Source organism: Lissotriton helveticus, chromosome 4_1, assembly GCF_964261635.1.
Source record: "Lissotriton helveticus chromosome 4_1, aLisHel1.1, whole genome shotgun sequence".
Taxonomy (NCBI): Eukaryota; Metazoa; Chordata; class Amphibia; order Caudata; family Salamandridae; genus Lissotriton; species Lissotriton helveticus.
This window is the reverse complement of record NC_136063.1, coordinates 235,973,973-235,989,831: the sequence shown is the minus strand read 5'-3', so window position 1 is coordinate 235,989,831 and position 15,859 is coordinate 235,973,973. Positions and strand designations below refer to the sequence as shown.

The following is a 15,859-nucleotide window of genomic DNA, read 5'->3' as shown; positions in this document are numbered from 1 at the left end:
GGGCCTCGAATGTATTTATGGACATATCCACATTGTAACAAAAACTGAACAGGTTCCTTCATCTGTGTCTATGCCAAGCCACTAAAAAGATTTACCTCACCCTCTATTTTTGTAAGGGTTCTCACTAAGTGCCCGTGTGTACTCAGCCAGTGAAGTTATTCCTGATCTGGAATAGAGGTACTAACTTTCCATTTTTAAATTTCACTTCAGTCTTTGTTATTTTGAAGATTGTGATACTGTCTCCTGCACCAAGAGGCCATGCTTGTGTTGAATGTTGTGCACAGGATTAACTTATACACATACACATTCCAAAACTGCAACCCACAGTATTCCTTTTGGCCCTTGACTGAGTTTTGACAAGATGTTCCAAGCTTTAGGTTAGCCAGAGCCTATCTGCAGATCCTTGGGTACAAGTAAGACAAACAAACTATTAACATCAACACCTCATTATTTGTGTTATGAAAATTAGAATCTTGCTTCTGGCATGTCTTTATATGCAGTAATTAGTTGTTTTATCTTCGTTGTTCTATCCCTATAATTCTGAAACACTGCCATGAAACCCTAGCTTGAGCTTCCACTCTAACTATAAAACAATTGCCTGTTAAAAGTGTGCAGACCAGACACTGGTGTGTGAAGAGTCTCGAAGCAGAATTTATCTTAGGCAAAACTATTTTGGTGTACAACACTAGGGTGCCTTTATTAGGGTCAGAGATCCTTATGACAAAGGTACTTTTGAAAACAAAGACAGAGTGGACGAAAGGGGACTGCATCCTAACCATATAGCAACATATGAATCCTTAATCCTTGACATAAGGGTATCCATCCTAGGTTTCCATCTAACTTTATAAATCTCTTAACAAGCATTTTCTGGATGAGTGTAGCAAATCGAATTCAGGTTTTTAAACGGTCTAAAGATTTTTGTGAAACCTCAGCTGTGTTAGTAGCATATTGTAAAGACCTGCAGCTTGTAAACTGAAACTTCCCCAGGGTAATTAGTTTAGATTTTACGTCTTCTAGGTGCCTCAACCTCCAGATGTTAAAAAAAATCTATTTGGTATATCATGGTTAATTTTAGCTGCGGAATAAGACTAACAAGCACCATTAATGGATTTCTCACTTACACAAGCATCTGAGAAATTAACTAAGGAAATGATGGTCCACTGCTGATGTCTTCAAAAATTTAGGACAAGGTCATTTAGACGTTGGTGGGCATCCAGCACGATCAACAGAAACTGCTTCCATAGCTAAGGAAAGTCTGTCCTGTTTAGAGACCCCCAAAAGTCAAAATATAAATGGAAATGTTTAAAATGGATTAAGAGTTCACTCTTTTTGTTGTGCACCTTAGAGTCCTGACAGCCACTTAGGTGTCAGGCTGTATACATATGCTTTCCCAGGTGTAGCAGGCACCAATCAAAGGTAGCACACGTATCGAACAAACAACACTAAATTTGCGTCATAGTGTGCAGCACCCACACACATTCAAAGTTTTACATTTTCTGCAAACAGTGGGAACTAGCACCATAGTAAAATGTCTTTCGAGTCAATATCCGGAATCACAGAAAACAGAGCCAATACAAAGAATTATACTGCAGATGAGGCTCTGATAATTTGATAAATTGATACTTGGTCATGAATAATATGCCAATGGAATATAGATAGAGCAAAAGTCAAAATATAAATGGAAATGTTTAAAATGGATTAAGAGTTCACTCTTTTTGTTGTGCACCTTAGAGTCCTGACAGCCACTTAGGTGTCAGGCTGTATACATATGCTTTCCCAGGTGTAGCAGGCACCAATCAAAGGTAGCACACGTATCGAACAAACGACACTAAATTTGCGTCATAGTGTGCAGCACCCACACACATTCAAAGTTTTACATTTTCTGCAAACAGTGGGAACTAGCACCATAGTAAAATGTCTTTCGAGTCAATATCCGGAATCACAGAAAACAGAGCCAATACAAAGAATTATACTGCAGATGAGGCTCTGATAATTTGATAAATTGATACTTGGTCATGAATAATATGCCAATGGAATATAGATAGAGCAAAAGTCAAAATATAAATTGAAATGTTTAAAATGGATTAAGAGTTCACTCTTTTTGTTGTACACCTTAGAGTCCTGACAGCCACTTAGGTGTCAGGCTGTATACATATGCTTTCCCAGGTGTAGCAGGCACCAATCAAAGGTAGCACACGTATCGAACAAACGACACTAAATTTGCGTCATAGTGTGCAGCACCCACACACATTCAAAGTTTTACATTTTCTGCAAACAGTGGGAACTAGCACCATAGTAAAATGTCTTTCGAGTCAATATCCGGAATCACAGAAAACAGAGCCAATACAAAGAATTATACTGCAGATGAGGCTCTGATAATTTGATAAATTGATACTTGGTCATGAATAATATGCCAATGGAATATAGATAGAGCAAAAGTCAAAATATAAATGGAAATGTTTAAAATGGATTAAGAGTTCACTCATTTTGTTGTGCACCTTAGAGTCCTGACAGCCACTTAGGTGTCAGGCTGTATACATATGCTTTCCCAGGTGTAGCAGGCACCAATCAAAGGTAGCACACGTATCGAACAAACGACACTAAATTTGCATCATAGTGTGCAGCACCCACACACATTCAAAGTTTTACATTTTCTGCAAACAGTGGGAACTAGCACCATAGTAAAATGTCTTTCGAGTCAATATCCGGAATCACAGAAAACAGAGCCAATACAAAGAATTATACTGCAGATGAGGCTCTGATAATTTGATAAATTGATACTTGGTCATGAATAATATGCCAATGGAATATAGATAGAGCAAAAGTCAAAATATAAATGGAAATGTTTAAAATGGATTAAGAGTTCACTCTTTTTGTTGTGCACCTTAGAGTCCTGACAGCCACTTAGGTGTCAGGCTGTATACATATGCTTTTCCAGGTGTAGCAGGCACCAATCAAAGGTAGCACACGTATCGAACAAACGACACTAAATTTGCGTCATAGTGTGCAGCACCCACACACATTCAAAGTTTTACATTTTCTGCAAACAGTGGGAACTAGCACCATAGTAAAATGTCTTTCGAGTCAATATCCGGAATCACAGAAAACAGAGCCAATACAAAGAATTATACTGCAGATGAGGCTCTGATAATTTGATAAATTGATACTTGGTCATGAATAATATGCCAATGGAATATAGATAGAGCAAAAGTCAAAATATAAATGGAAATGTTTAAAATGGATTAAGAGTTCACTCTTTTTGTTGTGCACCTTAGAGTCCTGACAGCCACTTAGGTGTCAGGCTGTATACATATGCTTTCCCAGGTGTAGCAGGCACCAATCAAAGGTAGCACACGTATCGAACAAACGACACTAAATTTGCGTCATAGTGTGCAGCACCCACACACATTCAAAGTTTTACATTTTCTGCAAACAGTGGGAACTAGCACCATAGTAAAATGTCTTTCGAGTCAATATCCGGAATCACAGAAAACAGAGCCAATACAAAGAATTATACTGCAGATGAGGCTCTGATAATTTGATAAATTGATACTTGGTCATGAATAATATGCCAATGGAATATAGATAGAGCAAAAGTCAAAATATAAATGGAAATGTTTAAAATGGATTAAGAGTTCACTCTTTTTGTTGTGCACCTTAGAGTCCTGACAGCCACTTAGGTGTCAGGCTGTATACATATGCTTTCCCAGGTGTAGCAGGCACCAATCAAAGGTAGCACACGTATCGAACAAACGACACTAAATTTGCGTCATAGTGTGCAGCACCCACACACATTCAAAGTTTTACATTTTCTGCAAACAGTGGGAACTAGCACCATAGTAAAATGTCTTTCGAGTCAATATCCGGAATCACAGAAAACAGAGCCAATACAAAGAATTATACTGCAGATGAGGCTCTGATAATTTGATAAATTGATACTTGGTCATGAATAATATGCCAATGGAATATAGATAGAGCAAAAGTCAAAATATAAATTGAAATGTTTAAAATGGATTAAGAGTTCACTCTTTTTGTTGTACACCTTAGAGTCCTGACAGCCACTTAGGTGTCAGGCTGTATACATATGCTTTCCCAGGTGTAGCAGGCACCAATCAAAGGTAGCACACGTATCGAACAAACGACACTAAATTTGCGTCATAGTGTGCAGCACCCACACACATTCAAAGTTTTACATTTTCTGCAAACAGTGGGAACTAGCACCATAGTAAAATGTCTTTCGAGTCAATATCCGGAATCACAGAAAACAGAGCCAATACAAAGAATTATACTGCAGATGAGGCTCTGATAATTTGATAAATTGATACTTGGTCATGAATAATATGCCAATGGAATATAGATAGAGCAAAAGTCAAAATATAAATGGAAATGTTTAAAATGGATTAAGAGTTCACTCTTTTTGTTGTGCACCTTAGAGTCCTGACAGCCACTTAGGTGTCAGGCTGTATACATATGCTTTCCCAGGTGTAGCAGGCACCAATCAAAGGTAGCACACGTATCGAACAAACGACACTAAATTTGCGTCATAGTGTGCAGCACCCACACACATTCAAAGTTTTACATTTTCTGCAAACAGTGGGAACTAGCACCATAGTAAAATGTCTTTCGAGTCAATATCCGGAATCACAGAAAACAGAGCCAATACAAAGAATTATACTGCAGATGAGGCTCTGATAATTTGATAAATTGATACTTGGTCATGAATAATATGCCAATGGAATATAGATAGAGCAAAAGTCAAAATATAAATGGAAATGTTTAAAATGGATTAAGAGTTCACTCTTTTTGTTGTGCACCTTAGAGTCCTGACAGCCACTTAGGTGTCAGGCTGTATACATATGCTTTCCCAGGTGTAGCAGGCACCAATCAAAGGTAGCACACGTATCGAACAAACGACACTAAATTTGCGTCATAGTGTGCAGCACCCACACACATTCAAAGTTTTACATTTTCTGCAAACAGTGGGAACTAGCACCATAGTAAAATGTCTTTCGAGTCAATATCCGGAATCACAGAAAACAGAGCCAATACAAAGAATTATACTGCAGATGAGGCTCTGATAATTTGATAAATTGATACTTGGTCATGAATAATATGCCAATGGAATATAGATAGAGCAAAAGTCAAAATATAAATTGAAATGTTTAAAATGGATTAAGAGTTCACTCTTTTTGTTGTACACCTTAGAGTCCTGACAGCCACTTAGGTGTCAGGCTGTATACATATGCTTTCCCAGGTGTAGCAGGCACCAATCAAAGGTAGCACACGTATCGAACAAACGACACTAAATTTGCGTCATAGTGTGCAGCACCCACACACATTCAAAGTTTTACATTTTCTGCAAACAGTGGGAACTAGCACCATAGTAAAATGTCTTTCGAGTCAATATCCGGAATCACAGAAAACAGAGCCAATACAAAGAATTATACTGCAGATGAGGCTCTGATAATTTGATAAATTGATACTTGGTCATGAATAATATGCCAATGGAATATAGATAGAGCAAAAGTCAAAATATAAATGGAAATGTTTAAAATGGATTAAGAGTTCACTCTTTTTGTTGTGCACCTTAGAGTCCTGACAGCCACTTAGGTGTCAGGCTGTATACATATGCTTTCCCAGGTGTAGCAGGCACCAATCAAAGGTAGCACACGTATCGAACAAACGACACTAAATTTGCATCATAGTGTGCAGCACCCACACACATTCAAAGTTTTACATTTTCTGCAAACAGTGGGAACTAGCACCATAGTAAAATGTCTTTCGAGTCAATATCCGGAATCACAGAAAACAGAGCCAATACAAAGAATTATACTGCAGATGAGGCTCTGATAATTTGATAAATTGATACTTGGTCATGAATAATATGCCAATGGAATATAGATAGAGCAAAAGTCAAAATATAAATGGAAATGTTTAAAATGGATTAAGAGTTCACTCTTTTTGTTGTGCACCTTAGAGTCCTGACAGCCACTTAGGTGTCAGGCTGTATACATATGCTTTTCCAGGTGTAGCAGGCACCAATCAAAGGTAGCACACGTATCGAACAAACGACACTAAATTTGCGTCATAGTGTGCAGCACCCACACACATTCAAAGTTTTACATTTTCTGCAAACAGTGGGAACTAGCACCATAGTAAAATGTCTTTCGAGTCAATATCCGGAATCACAGAAAACAGAGCCAATACAAAGAATTATACTGCAGATGAGGCTCTGATAATTTGATAAATTGATACTTGGTCATGAATAATATGCCAATGGAATATAGATAGAGCAAAAGTCAAAATATAAATGGAAATGTTTAAAATGGATTAAGAGTTCACTCTTTTTGTTGTGCACCTTAGAGTCCTGACAGCCACTTAGGTGTCAGGCTGTATACATATGCTTTCCCAGGTGTAGCAGGCACCAATCAAAGGTAGCACACGTATCGAACAAACGACACTAAATTTGCGTCATAGTGTGCAGCACCCACACACATTCAAAGTTTTACATTTTCTGCAAACAGTGGGAACTAGCACCATAGTAAAATGTCTTTCGAGTCAATATCCGGAATCACAGAAAACAGAGCCAATACAAAGAATTATACTGCAGATGAGGCTCTGATAATTTGATAAATTGATACTTGGTCATGAATAATATGCCAATGGAATATAGATAGAGCAAAAGTCAAAATATAAATGGAAATGTTTAAAATGGATTAAGAGTTCACTCTTTTTGTTGTGCACCTTAGAGTCCTGACAGCCACTTAGGTGTCAGGCTGTATACATATGCTTTCCCAGGTGTAGCAGGCACCAATCAAAGGTAGCACACGTATCGAACAAACGACACTAAATTTGCGTCATAGTGTGCAGCACCCACACACATTCAAAGTTTTACATTTTCTGCAAACAGTGGGAACTAGCACCATAGTAAAATGTCTTTCGAGTCAATATCCGGAATCACAGAAAACAGAGCCAATACAAAGAATTATACTGCAGATGAGGCTCTGATAATTTGATAAATTGATACTTGGTCATGAATAATATGCCAATGGAATATAGATAGAGCAAAAGTCAAAATATAAATTGAAATGTTTAAAATGGATTAAGAGTTCACTCTTTTTGTTGTACACCTTAGAGTCCTGACAGCCACTTAGGTGTCAGGCTGTATACATATGCTTTCCCAGGTGTAGCAGGCACCAATCAAAGGTAGCACACGTATCGAACAAACGACACTAAATTTGCGTCATAGTGTGCAGCACCCACACACATTCAAAGTTTTACATTTTCTGCAAACAGTGGGAACTAGCACCATAGTAAAATGTCTTTCGAGTCAATATCCGGAATCACAGAAAACAGAGCCAATACAAAGAATTATACTGCAGATGAGGCTCTGATAATTTGATAAATTGATACTTGGTCATGAATAATATGCCAATGGAATATAGATAGAGCAAAAGTCAAAATATAAATGGAAATGTTTAAAATGGATTAAGAGTTCACTCTTTTTGTTGTGCACCTTAGAGTCCTGACAGCCACTTAGGTGTCAGGCTGTATACATATGCTTTCCCAGGTGTAGCAGGCACCAATCAAAGGTAGCACACGTATCGAACAAACGACACTAAATTTGCATCATAGTGTGCAGCACCCACACACATTCAAAGTTTTACATTTTCTGCAAACAGTGGGAACTAGCACCATAGTAAAATGTCTTTCGAGTCAATATCCGGAATCACAGAAAACAGAGCCAATACAAAGAATTATACTGCAGATGAGGCTCTGATAATTTGATAAATTGATACTTGGTCATGAATAATATGCCAATGGAATATAGATAGAGCAAAAGTCAAAATATAAATGGAAATGTTTAAAATGGATTAAGAGTTCACTCTTTTTGTTGTGCACCTTAGAGTCCTGACAGCCACTTAGGTGTCAGGCTGTATACATATGCTTTTCCAGGTGTAGCAGGCACCAATCAAAGGTAGCACACGTATCGAACAAACAACACTAAATTTGCGTCATAGTGTGCAGCACCCACACACATTCAAAGTTTTACATTTTCTGCAAACAGTGGGAACTAGCACCATAGTAAAATGTCTTTCGAGTCAATATCCGGAATCACAGAAAACAGAGCCAATACAAAGAATTATACTGCAGATGAGGCTCTGATAATTTGATAAATTGATACTTGGTCATGAATAATATGCCAATGGAATATAGATAGAGCAAAAGTCAAAATATAAATGGAAATGTTTAAAATGGATTAAGAGTTCACTCTTTTTGTTGTGCACCTTAGAGTCCTGACAGCCACTTAGGTGTCAGGCTGTATACATATGCTTTCCCAGGTGTAGCAGGCACCAATCAAAGGTAGCACACGTATCGAACAAACGACACTAAATTTGCGTCATAGTGTGCAGCACCCACACACATTCAAAATAGAGAGCCCCAACTGGCAGGAACCTCTAAGGGCCTGATTACGATGTCAGTCAGAAACTAAACCTCCCAACTGCTTGTCGGAACCTGTTTCTACCTACTCGCAGTCGGATGGTCTGACCGACTGATTATGATGCTTCCGAACACGGTTCGGAAAGTCTCGCATTGACTTCAATGGGAGCCTGTGTTCTGACCGACAATACAGGCTCCCATTGAAAAAAGGTGTGGTTTTGGAAAACTTTGCACCCTGTGGTGGGCACCCCGTGGTGCCTGTCACACTGAGCATGGTTCTACAGGGTGATTCCATGGGTTCACCAAAGGCCCCCAACCGGAGGCCTCTGGGTGAAGGGGGGCCTGCTACCAGCCCCCAAAGTCAGTTTCTGACAGCCGTTCCATGTCAGACAGACCGATTTGGAAAGGCTGTCCGAATCAGACATTGTAATAAGTCGGTCGGAAATGGGGTCCATAGAGCTGTACAATTAAACTTCAACTGACTCAGTTTTCGAATGCCTTTCGGAACTGATTCAGAATGACCGAACGGTTACCTTTCCATCACAATCGGTCGGAAATGTTTCTGACCTGTGAATTCCAATGGGTTACGACACGGTTTAGGGAAATCCGAACGCTGTTCGGAGCCTTTCCAACCGACATGGTTATCAGGCCCTAAGTCTTCACAGCAACCGCTGATATAAAGGCTGCTTTGAAGGCTGATGAGCTTGCTGCGTGGGCACCATGGTATTTTGGTGCTAATTGGCAAACATTGTTATCTTTTAAGAATAAATTCTCAAAGAACGAGTTTTGAAAAACACAAAAAATCAATGGTACTATTGTGCAGGACATCTTCTCTAGGGACAAGGGGGCTTTTGATGGATTTCCATGCAGTGGTCCAATGCACAGTAATCTAGTGACAATACCCTAGCTCTATGGTTTGGCAGCAAGGTGGAGGATGGGCCCCAAAGTCAGGGATTTGTATAACCGGAAGTAGCTGAGGATTTGCTGGTGGAAACCCTGTGCTTAGTCCACCTCTAAATGGGGAGGGTGAACTGAGATGTACAGCAAGGCTCCCACTCCACCATACTCTACATGAGGCTAACGCTCTTTTCCATGTATAACTCCTATAGATCTATTTTCTGGTAACTGAAGATGATAATGAGTCCTGTGTACAGGTCAGCACAGGAGTTTAATGTTGAATTACCAGCAGCTCTTACAACCAGCTGACAGTCTTTGATGGGCAGGAGAGTGGGTTGAATGTTTTATTTAAATGAGCATATAATTCGAGAAACACCATTCAGGGTTAGACAAGGTTCCAACCCTAAACAGCTGTTGTTAAGTTAACCTCAAGGTTAGTAGTTCTCAGTTTTCCAACGCGTAAGAGCTCTGATCTGCATCATCATGGCATCATCATGGCTTTTCACGATCTCAGAAATAAGAAAAAGCAAGTCAAGTGTATGCGTTTCTAGGTCTTCGCAGCATTGTTCTGTAAAACCGCCATCTACATCCATCAATAGAGTAAATTTCATAGTCGATTTACTCTGAATTTGCAGTACTAATAACATACATCTTACACAAGAGATTCATTGGAGTTTTTTTTTTAGCCAGCCAATTGAAGGAAACTTTACAGTGCAAGTTTTAATTCCTAATGATAGCTCCTTTTCACAAACAATGCAATCATGGTGGGCTTTGATTTAATATGCGATGAGAATAAGAACATGGAAATATCTCGCTGTCAATTTGACACATCAAACGCTCTCTGACAGTATCGCGAGTATTCAAGTTTTGCTATCTAAAAGGGCGTTCTTTTGAAATTTTTATGAGGATCTTCACACTCAAATGTAAAATGTTTGAAACATTTTAAAAAAAAATAAAACCTTTAAGATATTTTTGCAGCAATCTACAGACTATGTAGTCCTATACTGCTTAAAAGAAGCCAGTCTTTTGATTGCCACTTGAAACATGTTAACATGACAGGAGCACCCCCTGTTTCATTTCTTTGCTGAGTCCGGTGAATGAAACTCGGAATCAATCAAACATTTCCCAATTTATTTTTCGCACAGAATAAGCCTTTATAAGATTATGCCCTTAAGATCTCAGCATTACCGAGCGACGATTTGCAATGAAGCTGTGAAGTGGACTGTGGTGAAATCAAATTATACTTGAAAAGAAAATGCAGTACTAGGATTGACATATTGCACGCCTGTTAGCTGTGCATTTCGGTTTGCCAGCCCATGAAAATGACTTGCTCCAGGAGAAATTGCTTTAATCAGAACTCTTTGCAGTTAGACCAGATCATTTGATGCAATGTCTAAGATTAGGGCTCATAGGGATCAACAAAGTTACAGATGGCTCACACCATACTTTGGATCCCACCAAACTCAACCACCAGGTCGCTTCCTCTGGTGAACAATGTGCTCCATACCTTGGTCCCTAGAATGGAACCGCGTGCCCCACAAAGGAGCTTCTTCTAACTTTTATTTTGTTAAATGTATGCTATCTATTTCTCTTTGGCCACAACCGAACGGGCGCCAAAATGTCAAGTACACAAATAAACCATTCAACAAGCTAGTACTGGACATGGTCACATTCCAAGTCCACATACCTGGCTAGTCCGTACAACGGTCCCATGCAAGCACTGTCAAGTTGCTGCAACATGCACTTACAGACACTTTTTTCAGTCTATGGTACATAGCCCTATTGTAGCTGGATTCTGAACCGAGGTCATGAACTGTATATCAAAATGAAGTTGATGATTAGTTCATTGTTCCCTGCATCTTGCTGTTTTTTGACTCGGTAGAAAACATGTAAAAATTCCCTCCTTTTATATTTTTGGTGCCATTGCAGCAGGGCCTTTTTATGAACTGGAAAAAGACAGGTCTCTGAAGTATGGAATTTGGTGGAGTACAACTGGCCGTCATTTCGACAAGAAGCAGGCACTTTTGTATTTTTGAAGGTGAAGATTAAAGTGAAAGACATGACAAAGTCTAGTCGTGCACAAACTGGTTTTATGAAAGTTCATATCTTACTGCTTGACACGTGCATTGCTACCTTGTCTCATAATCATTATATAATAATAAACTGGGCTGCAATTTGTAGTGTTTTAATTGTGTTTAGTTAAATTAATACAATTTTTATAATAATAATTATAACAAAAGGATGAAGATGTAAGGGAAAACATTTTGGTGGTAGTATCCATTCTACTGGTGCCAAATGATGATAAGGAAAAAAAGAGTGACGGGAAAAACACTTACATTAAAATTAATCTGTCACTGGTAATTGCTCACAACTGCATCCCAGCCCATCGTTTTTTTGTCCACCACCACACCTCAGACAGGAACCAGTCATATGCAAATCAGCCCTGGTGCTGCTCCAGTAGCAACAGTCCAGCGCAAACTTGCAAGTCAGGTCTTCTTTGAGTAGGTACACAAGCAACCCCCGACCGGTTATGACTTATTTAGGCCTCATCAATCAGGTACAGCTTGACTACCATGGCACAGTGCACATGCGCTCATGTCTGCGCACACCAGTTGCAAGATGATGACTTTGATGAGTATCATTGTGGTATATACTTCTGCAGCTGGTGTTTTTCACAAAGAGAGGTGCCCTGCCTTTTAATTTGCCCCTTCACTTCCAAGCAGAATCAAAAGCCACCGACCAGCAATGTCTTGCCAAAAATCTTGCCTACTGCTCCCTGAAGAATTTAGATTATATTTGACAGCATAAGGCACATGCCACAGATTCCTGACTGAGCCTCATGCTCAACATTCACTATTTTGTGTGTGTCCAGCCACATGGCCACAATCCAAAACAAGAACAGCAGAACCAATAATCAGAATATCATGGTTCGTTGAGCTCAGGGCCGGCTTTAACGCTGTTGGCACCCAGTGCGACAATGTTTGTTGGCGCCCTCCAATGATCACTTCCACCAAGAATTTCCTCAATACCACCATTTAACAGTGCCCCTGAAATCTCCATACAACTCTCTCTTAAATGCATTTAATTCATTTTATAGTGCCACTCATACCAGTGCAAACACAACAATGATGGACAGAATGTGGATCAATGTCACACATTCACCCCAGTCCAAAGATCTGGGCCCAAATCCATCGTTTTTCCACTCCACACCACCCTGGGTTAGACAATGGCGATATGCAAATCAGCGCTGACCCTGTGCCCCATGGGAACAGTCCAGTCCGAACTACAAAAGCCATGTCCTTCCCAGAACGGAAACAAGCATCCGAGGACCGGCCCGGTTTCGAGGTAACACCTCTCATCAGCCCGGCTAGCTTGATTCCAGTGGTGTGGAGTGCCTGGGACTCACGTCTGAGCATCCCCAGTACACTTAGAGCGGTAACTGCAAACACAACAATGATGGACAGAATGTGGAACAATGTCACACATTCACCCCAGTCTAAAGATCTGGGCCCAAATCCATCGTTTTTCCACTCCACACCACCCTGGGTTAGACAATGGCGATATGCAAATCAGCGCTGACCCTGTGCCCCATGGGAACAGTCCAGTCCGAACTACAAAAGCCATGTCCTTCCCAGAACGGAAACAAGCATCCGAGGACCGGCCCGGTTTCGAGGTAACACCTCTCATCAGCCCGGCTAGCTTGATTCCAGTGGTGTGGAGTGCCTGGGACTCACGTCTGAGCATCCCCAGTACACTTAGAGCGGTAACTGCAAACACAACAATGATGGACAGAATGTGGATCAATGTCACACATTCACCCCAGTCCAAAGATCTGGGCCCAAATCCATCGTTTTTCCACTCCACACCACCCTGGGTTAGACAATGGCGATATGTAAATCAGCGCTGACCCTGTGCCCCATGGGAACAGTCCAGTCCGAACTACAAAAGCCATGTCCTTCCCAGAACGGAAACAAGCATCCGAGGACCGGCCCGGTTTCGAGGTAACACCTCTCATCAGCCCGGCTAGCTTGATTCCAGTGGTGTGGAGTGCCTGGGACTCACGTCTGAGCATCCCCAGTACACTTAGAGCGGTAACTGCAAACACAACAATGATGGACAGAATGTGGATCAATGTCACACATTCCGTTCTGGGAAGGACATGGCTTTTGTAGTTCGGACTGGACTGTTTCCATGAGGCAACAGGGTCAGCGCTGATTTGCATATCGCCATTGTCTAACCCAGGGTGGTGTGGAGTGGAAAAACGATGGATTTGGGCCCAGATCTTTTGACTGGGGTGAATGTGTGACATTGATCCACATTCTGTCCATCATTGTTGTGTTTGCAGTTACCGCTCTAAGTGTACTGGGGATGCTCAGACGTGAGTCCCAGATACTCCACACCACTGGAATCAAGCTAGCCGGGCTGATGAGGTGTTACCTCGAAACCGGGCCGGTCCTCGGATGCTTGTTTCCGTTCTGGGAAGGACATGGCTTTTGTAGTTCGGACTGGACTGTTCCCATGAGGCAACAGGGTCAGCGCTGATTTGCATATCGCCATTGTCTAACCCAGGGTGGTGTGGAGTGGAAAAACGATGGATTTGGGCCCAGATCTTTTGACTGGGGTGAATGTGTGACATTGATCCACATTCTGTCCATCATTGTTGTGTTTGCAGTTACCACTCATACCAGTGCAGCATGTCACAGCACGTTACATCATAAGACAAAGGACTACAAGGTGTAGGAGTCACTTGTCATCCATACTGGTAGGTAGGATAGTTTAAAAGTGCTTGATCAGGAGAAGCACAAATTCAGAATTTAAAAAGTACCACCATGGTTGAGGCTGCTCTTTAATAATAAGAATGGATTTCTACCCAAATTAACCCTTTTTACAACATTAGGATAATGAAACACAGGAAGTCATAATGCTCAAATCTATTCCTTGCAGTTTGCATGCAGCTCTTTGATGACAGTTAATAGCTCACTGTTCTATATTAGGATTTTAACCTATAAACTGCAAATAACAAAGGGATCTCTCAGACACAAGTAGTAACCCACTGACCTATTTACATAATATGTACCTTGCGATCTGCATGGTACACGTTCTTTGCGGCAGGCATAACAACCCTCTGCTCTACTTTACGATGAGTTAAAAATTCCATTTAGACAAAACTTCAATCTCTCTCCAGGAAGAACATTAATCACCAGAGCCATCATGACAGTTTTACTGTTGCCTGAAAATTGCTAGATGCAACAAACGCGGCAGCAGATGCTTTTAAAGCCATAATCTAGTTGCAAAAAGTGTGCCCCTACCTGCAGTCAGAGCCCGGTGCGGTAGCACCGGTCACACCGCCATAGATCTAGCCCTAGCTGAGATTCTAATGCCTGTACAGTGATGAAAAAAGGTACTGACGTCAGTCATGGGTGGCAGTTAGTGCTTGATTAACCTAAGCTGTTGAAACAAATGATGTTGGGACAGGCCTGCCATCAGAGTCAACAGGCTTTCATCTAGCTGTTGTTGCTGGTGAAAGTTTACCCTGGTTCCTTGTGACAGGAATAGATATGAAAATAAATCCATTGGAAAACAGCTGTAATAATGTCTCATCCACAAACTATACAACCCACTTGCGGTGGTTGAGGTTGAGACTATGTCAACTCATACTCTCTGACTCAACCATTTCATTACACAACCTAACAGCTTGTGTAACATTTCATTGTGACTCATGCACTGAGCTTCTTGGCGCAGACTAGACTACAGCAACTAAAACACCATGATGAACAACACAAGACCTAGTTAAAAGATACTTAAAAAAGAGGACATTTACTAAAAAGCCAGGTCTTCAACAATTTACCAAAATTCATCATATTGGTCTCCAAAGTAGATTCAAGTGTGGGTAATTCGAAAATGTAGATGCGTAGGTGGGGAAAGACATTTCCCAGCAGGTCACAGATTTCGCTTTGGGGACTACAAGAAGAAATTGAATCAAAGACAGCAATGATCGAGTTAAAGTGCACCACTCAAATTAAATGTCAAACACACGCAGGGGTCTTTTTGTGCACAGCTTTATGTGCACGTCATAGTTTTGAAACAGAACCCGCTGTGGCTGGGGAACCTGTGAAGGTATCTGGGCGTGGGGTAAATGTGCTCTCATCTTTATATCCAGTGAGGACAGGGCAGAAGCGTCCTGCAGGGACAATCTTTACTGATGAGCTAGGTACATTTCATTTGCATTGTCTAACTTACACCAGATAACGCCATTTAACACAGGAATGTGTAGAAGATCTGTTTCAATTAATGGGATATTCTATTACGTCAGCTGAGGTTACAACTTATGTAGGTGGCAGGATTATGCACTGACTAGGCAGCATGTGGTGGTGGAATTTGATATTGCAGCCAGACAACGTTGCTTAAATCAGAAACATCCGAGGGCTAAGCAGGAGTTTCATTTTGGTCAGATTAAGCTTAGGAAAATTGGTGAACTTCCTTCAACGAGCAAGGGCTTGAATCAAAAGAAAACATTCAT

The 15,859-nt window shown here is 40.7% G+C and overlaps 1 protein-coding gene across 1 annotated transcript in view; it reads right to left on the bottom strand.

Annotated features, from left to right (window-relative positions):
• ZFAT (zinc finger and AT-hook domain containing) overlaps positions 1 to 15,859 on the bottom strand; it is a 985,201-nt gene that overhangs the window by 725,117 nt on the left and 244,225 nt on the right. The window lies entirely within an intron of this gene.